The sequence below is a fragment of the Vicia villosa genome, linkage group LG7, assembly GCF_029867415.1.
Source record: "Vicia villosa cultivar HV-30 ecotype Madison, WI linkage group LG7, Vvil1.0, whole genome shotgun sequence".
NCBI lineage: Eukaryota > Viridiplantae > Streptophyta > Magnoliopsida > Fabales > Fabaceae > Vicia > Vicia villosa.
This window is the reverse complement of record NC_081186.1, coordinates 14,795,597-14,803,283: the sequence shown is the minus strand read 5'-3', so window position 1 is coordinate 14,803,283 and position 7,687 is coordinate 14,795,597. Positions and strand designations below refer to the sequence as shown.

The window sequence follows — 7,687 nt, the reverse complement described above, 5'->3', positions numbered from 1 at the left end:
GGATTTTTTTAAAAAAGTTTTAAATATCGAAAATTTCAGAATTTTTGGTAAAATTACCGGAATTTCTTGAATTTCCGTGAAAATCTCCCGAAAATTATGAAATTTATGTGAAATTCTTTCGGAAATTCTGGAATTTCCCGTATTCCACTAATTTTTTTCAAAAAATTTCCAATATAAACGTAAAAATTTCGGTATTCGACTTATTATTTTCAAAGAATTTTCGGTATGCTCGCCAAATTTCCAGCGTCACCCAAGATTTTTAAAATTTTCAATTTAAAAACATGAATTTGTAAAAATGATAAAAAAAATTAGGATTATAATAATCTTTTCATTGCATCGGGGTGCCAGTTGCCATCGCGGGGTTGGAATTTAATTCCTCCAAAATTGAGTGCTTTCTTTCTAAAGCCCATTCACCCATTCAAGTTCCCTCATCATTGTCCGCGACGCGCCATTTTTACAAACACTTTGCAAGCACACTCAGTTTGCACTTGACAATGGCGTCGACACCGTTTTCTGCTATCCTTCAAAAGTCTCGTAACTTCACTTCAACTTTTCTACTCTGTAAACCGTACTGTTCCACAGTCACAAACCGTAAAAACCTCTTCTCCGGAATAAGCCCACTTGGTGACCCTTCCATCAGCATTTCCCCATTCTTGAAAACTGGCTCTAAGAAGGTAACTCTCTCGATTATCAACAGCTTCATCGCATCATCAGAACCCTCCGCTCTAGCAAACGTTTTAATCAAGCTCTCCAGGTCTCTCATTCTTAATCTCATAATTAGGGTTTTTTCTTACTAGTTCATTCATGCTTCAATTTAATTTAATTTTTCTATGTTAAAATCTTATTTTATTTGTCCATTTTATGAGGTAATGACTTTGATATAGTTAATGTTGATAAGTTCAGGTTTCTGAATGGATGAGTAGCAAAGGGCTATGCCCAATTTCAGCAACTGACCATGCCGTGCAACTAAATCTTATTGGTAAAGTTCGTGGACTGGATAGTGTGGAGAGCTATTTTCAGAATTTAAATGATGAAGATAAAACTGAAAAGGCTTATGGTGCTCTTTTGAATTGTTATGTAAGAGAAGGACTAGTTGATAAGTCACTCTCTCTGATGCACAAAATGAAGGATATGGGTTTTGTTTCTGTTCTCAATTACAATAATATTATGTGTCTTTACTTGCAAACTGAGCAATATGAGAAAGTCCCTGATGTTTTGGCATTGATGAGAAAGGACGGTGTTTCTCCCGACACTTTCAGTTATAGGCTTGGCATAAACTCTTATGGTGCTCGATCAGATCTTATGAGCATGGAGAAACTGTTGGAAGAAATGGAACAACATAGCCACGTTGGATCGGATTGGATCACGTACTCTATGGTGGCTAACTATTACATCAAAGTAGACCTGAAAGAGAAAGCTTTGGTCTACTTGAAGAAATGCGAGGACAAAGCAGACAAATGCGACACGATTGCTTACAATTATCTGATTTCACATTATGCAAGCCTTGGAAACAAAAATGCAATGATGAGATTATGGAAACTTCAAAAAGAGAATTGTAAAAAGCAACTTAACAGGGAATATATAACCATGCTGGGTTCTTTGGTGAAGCTGGGTGACCTTGATGGAACTGAAAAGTTACTTGGAGAGTGGGAGTTATCTGGTAATTTTTATGATTTCAGGGTTCCAAACATCCTCTTGATTGGTTATTCCAAAAATGGCTTGATTGAAAAAGCCGAAACAATGCTGCAAAGCATGGTTAAGAGAGGGAAGAATCCTATTCCTAATAGTTGGGCTATCATTGCTGCTGGATATGTTGACAAGGGGAACATGGAGAAGGCGTTTCAGTACATGAAAGAAGCTGTGGCTGTACAACCCAAGAATAAAGGCTGGAGACCAAAAAGGGATGTTGTTTCCAGCATATTGAGTTGGGCTACCAGTAACAGAGATATAGATGAAGTAGAAGATTTTGTGAATTCACTGAAGAATGTGACTTCAATGGATAGGGATATGTATATGTTCTTGATCAAGATGTATGTTAGATGTGGGAAAGAGGTTGATAAGATTTTAGAGAGTATGGCAGTTGATAATATAGAGCTTGATGATGAGATTTGGGAAATTCTTAACTCAAGATTGCAATAATATTGATTTCTAACTCTTTCTAACTATCATATTTAATTGGTGTTGATGATGATGAATGTAGTACATTGCCTGAATTATACTAGAATGTGGCATTTTGTGTTTTAGATCTATTTATATCTGCAATTATCACGGTAAGCTAGTGCTGCAAGGCATAGAAGATTAAACTTTAACATAGCATATCATAGACCACCTATAACAATGCTTCATAAGCATATACATACGAATTTATTCATTTTATTTTTAGTTGTGTATGTTCTTTCAAACATATTACTACCTATGTTTTTAAATATAGACAATTTTTTTTGAATTCCTTTACCTGTAAACCCATATGAAACTGCTTCGTAAACCCGACCCGACCCATCCATTAACACTATCTTTTACACGACTAATTCGGTTTTTGGTCGGGTTTGGTTTTCTTGTCCTCCCCTAGTACAGAGGCAGTTTCATATGGATTAAGACGGGCGGTTGCGGATTGAAAATTTTAATTCATTGCACCCGCAACCGACCAAATAGGCTTATGATATAGTATTAATATTTAATAAAAATATTATGTAGCAGTCGTTGTTACTGCGCTATACTGCAAATTCTGTAATTTGAGAATTCATGAGAACATATCTATGAAGTGTCTTACAGTCGCACATTAGCACCGCCAACATTTCCTTATGAATTATAACACACTTGTCTTTTTGAGTTTTAACTCTGTTCATTTCTTTCTTTATTTTTCTCTATCAGTCTTATAATATTCTTGATTCATGAATGAAATCTTTCAAAAATGATGAAAGTATAAAATAATGGTCTTGTTTGTATAAACAAATAAGAGAAGAAGGTGGAAGTTGTGGAAGAACTTTTTGGTTGCTAAATACCATGAGCATTACTGTACGATTTAGATGTCAAATATTCAACATGATCACATGATGCATGATGGCAATGAACTCTGAAACCAGTGTTTCTTCCTAAGTCACACTCTAGTCCATTATTCCTCAGCTTTCTCACTTTCTAAATTATTATTATATATTCTTATGATTCAAGAAAAAAATGTGTTAATTTTCTAAACTGTTTGACTCCCCAAAATACCAGTCATTCGAAGGATCTGTAATGCGAACTATCCGATGACACATTTGGGCGGAAACGGATGGGCATAATATGGGCATCCAACGATTTGTCATGGATGAACATTTTTGAACTGAAAACTGGTTCTATCCGATGACACATTTGGGCAGAAACAGATGGGCATAATATGGGCATCCAACGATTTGTCATGGATGAACATTTTTGAACCGAAAACTGATCTGAACCGTTTAATGCCCAACCCTACTTTGTTTACATCTTATAAAATAAAGAAATATGGTAGTTTGACAGGCATGGTATCTTGTCATTGTGATAGGAAGAAAAGGATAAAGAAAAAATTGACGAGTTGAATGAATGTAAAAAAAGTTAGAAATGTTTAACTATAGCCATCTTTAAATATAGGACATACTATGAGAATTTAAAAAAAAAAAAACTAAGATAAAAAAAAACCTAAGATACAAGTTTTTAGATATAATTTATATTTTTTTCAATGTAAATATGATAAGTATATTTAAATATCATTTAAGGAATGAAAATAGGAAAAAATTGCATATGTGTAGGAGAAAATTATACACTTGTCATATTTTCATTTGAAAAAAGTATAAATTATATGTAAGGAATTGTATCTTAGTCTCCTTTAAAAAATCGTAGTCAAGGAACGAAGTTTTTACCTGGACGTTTTGCCCAGATAAAATCGAAATGTAAAATCACAGAGCTTACTTTATTAAAATAATATTAAGTTTGTTCCAGACTGACCCAATGGCTAATACATGGCCCGATCCACTTCTGCACCCAAAACGACCCAATAGCCTTAACCCAACCAGTTAAGGGCAAAGGAAGATCCTTTTCCTCTAGTCCCTCTGTCGAGGACACATATTCGTCTGGCCCGAGGACAACAGACCCTTATTGTCCCCTGGCCAGACCTCAATCTGCACCAGCAGCAAGACGTCCGCTCTACCCCTCAGTTGGGGATGATTGACCTTTTGCTCGCTGAGCACCTTTGTCGCCCATAAGTACGTGTCCGCCCGACCAACTACTAGTTTCTGGCAGCCTCCCAGGATTCCTAAACATACTCCAAGAATCCTGGCAGTCACGCATTTTGGGCCTTGATCCACTATCCATCCTAAAATATGGACCAATGGCATCAGGAGAAATAATTAAGATCCCAACTCCACTACCTTCTCTATGGGTAGAACCAGCGAAGAATAATCTCCAAGGTTTCAACTCAACGTAGAGTTGAGGATTTTTTACCATTGTATGGTCTACAATAAAATCTGTGACCACTTGCTTTTAAAGGCAGGAAGGCTAAGGAATACTCAGTAAGAGCCAAGGCCCATTTGCCAATTCTACTGCGTAAGATTGGCTTCAACAACATGTGCTTAATAACATCAAAATGCAAAGAAACATACACATCAACATGCTTTATATAATACTTTAATTTTTTACAAGAGAAGTATAAGCAAAGACATAATTTTTCTATTGCATTATATGTTTTCTCTGCATCATTTAAAACCCTACTAAGATAATAAATGAATCTTTCGACGCCATTATCATCCTCTTGTGCTAACATACTTCCTATTGTTACATCAGAAGCTGATATGTATAGCCTTATAAGCCTGTTCCCACAAGGAGGTGACAAGATTGAAGGACGCATTAGATATTGTTTGATTTTGTCAAACGCTTCTTGATGTTCTTTATTCCATTCGAATTTTCCTTGTTTCAGGCGCATGAGGGGGGAGAAGGCTTGAGTTCAACCACTTAGATTAGAGATAAATCTTCTCAAGAAGTTTATCTTGCCCAGTAGTGATTGCAACCCTTTCTTAGTCTATGGTGCTTTCGCTTCCATGATAGCTTTCATTTTGTTCTGATTTATCTCTATGCCTTTTTTATGGACCATAAAGCCCAAGAAATGTCCAGCTTGCACAAAGAAAGCACACTTAAGAGGGTTCATCTTCAAGCCATGCTCTCTCATTCTTTCGAATGATTGGAGAAGGTGATCCAAATGACTTTCACCTGATACAAATTTTATCACTATATCATCGATATAGACTTGCATAAAAGTTTAGACGAAGTCATGAAATATAGATTTCATTGCCCTTTGGTAAGTTTCCCCAGCATTTTTGAGGCCAAAAGGCATGAATACCCACTCATAGGTGCCTATTTCCCCAGGGCATCGAAATTCCGTTTTAGGCACATCTTCCTCAGCAATGAAAATCTGGTTATATCCAGAGTATCCATCAAGCATACTTAGATACTCAAAGCCTGCAGCTGAATCAATTAGCATTTCTGCCACAGGCATTGGATATTCATCTTTAGGAGTTGCAACATTTAAACCACGAAAATCTATACATACTCTTAAAGAACCATTTTTCTTAATAACAAGAGCGATATATACCTTGTGGTCCTTATGAATTTGCAACGAAGAAGTCTTTCAAATTTCTTTTTTATTTTAGAAAGGATATCTGGAGCGAATCTCCTCGGAATTTCTTGATGGGCTTCTTGCCATCCTTAATAAGCAGCTTCAATTCGATCAAATTTCTCTTCAAACCAGGCATCTCGTCATAGTCCCAGGCGAAACACTCTTTATGCTCTTTCAACAATTTAATTAGCTCTACTTCTATACTTGGGCCTAGTTTAGCGCTAACATATGTGATTCTTTTTGTGCTTCCATCCCCAATGTCTACTTCTTCAAGGGGGTCCTGCACCAACATCTTCGCGCTTGACAAAAATGGATCTCTTTCAAATTCTAGAGGCTCTTCGTCATAAATGGCATCAGGCCTCTGGTCTTTCGCTTCAACAGGTACCTGTTCGTTGGGGGGTTTTGGTTTGAAGTGCACCCTAGTTCCTATTTTACACAATTCTTTATCTATGGCTTCAACAACCATGTTTGTTATTTCGGCTTCGAGAGCCGCCTTTATTTTGTTCTCAGCCAAGTACGCCGAAATCGTTTCGAAGAAAAGTGACTCAGACATAATCAACGTCTTCGTTAGACCAGCTAGTTGGTCGTACACCAAGTAGTCCTTCAAGGTCTTCTGGTTCTCCCATGATCTCACTGTCCCATTGAAACCCATTTGGGTGTAGGGTGAGGAAATAAAGAGTGTTTTTGTTAGGTGAATAGGCTTCTTCAGCTGGGTTGCATGGCCCTATGTTGTCTAGATTCCTATAGAAACTTCTCCTATCCACCCGGTTGACTTCCTCCATGTAATAACTTTGGTCGACTTCAATGTTTTCGAAAATTCCATCATCTCTCTAGATTGTTAACCTTTGATTCATTGACGTAAGGACCGCTCCTATCCCATGTATCCATTCTCTTCCAAGTAATAGATTATAGTTCGCCTTTGCTGGTATTACCATAAACATAGTTGGCCTTGTAATCGAACCAACTGTTAAGTCTACTTGTACTACTCCTAGAGTGTGTCCAATCTTGCCTTCGTAGTTGGAAAGAACCATATTATGGGGTTTGACATCTGTGTCGAACATCCCGATTCTTTTCAGCATGAACTGTGGCATTAGATTCATAGAAGCGCCTCCATCCACTAGGACTTTGTTTATTCCTACATGTTCCACTCCAGCTCTTATGTATAATGGTTTCAAATGCCCTTTCATCCCTTGATCAGGCCTCTCGAAGAGTGCCTATTATGTAACTCAAAATCGTCCGTCAACATATCTTCTTCGTTCATGGGATTCTCCTAGATCTTTTCACCAATAGCCCCCTTCTTTGGGGAAAACAACATTCTCCCCACTGGTGGTTTTTCTGAATTCATAGTATTTAAGGGAAACTGGTTGCTACTGGATTCGCCAACCTCCTTCGACGCAAGTTCTCTTTCAGCCTTTTTTATTCTTTGATGCCTTATCCATTGTGATCTGGACATTGGGTTTTTACCCTTGTAGTTCTCCAACCTGTATTCTTCCCACTTCAATGCTTGAAACTGCTTTCGTACGCCATAGAGGTCCCGCCTCCTTGGTCGAAACTCCTCCACTTTCTTTTTCCTTTGTTTGCACTTGCTTGAATCCATTTGTCAGTGGGGATATCAGTAGGGAGTTTGAAAGTAACCCTTTTGTTTACTTTGGGATGGAGATTATCTTGCCTTCTTGGGACTCCCCTCTTGTTGAATGTAAAACTGGTTGGGTTACCACTTTGCTGACTCCATCCATGGGCAAATGGGATCCTCTCGAACATTTCAGACATCTCCCTATCATAGACACCGCTCATCTAGGGCACATCAAGCATTCTTATTCTGCCTTATGACAACGCACCAGGAAACTCTACAAACTTTCTCCTGGCTTTGGGTAAACCTTCAGCAACTGGCTTTCCTGTCTCCAATTGCCATAGGTCCTAGCATGTTAAGCTCTCTCATATACTTCAACAACCCTTCGATTCAACAAGATACTTCACCTGGGACATAGTAGCATCCCAACATTCCTATTGTTGCATCTAAACAAGTGGTCATGTAAGGTTTCGTCAGCCTTTGGGTAGCCA

At 37.8% G+C, this 7,687-nt stretch overlaps 1 pseudogene; it reads left to right on the top strand.

Moving 5' to 3' along the window:
• Positions 1–423: 423 nt before the first annotated feature.
• Positions 424–2,154, top strand: LOC131616976 (pentatricopeptide repeat-containing protein At4g21705, mitochondrial-like; annotated as a pseudogene).
• Positions 2,155–7,687: the final 5,533 nt, after the last annotated feature.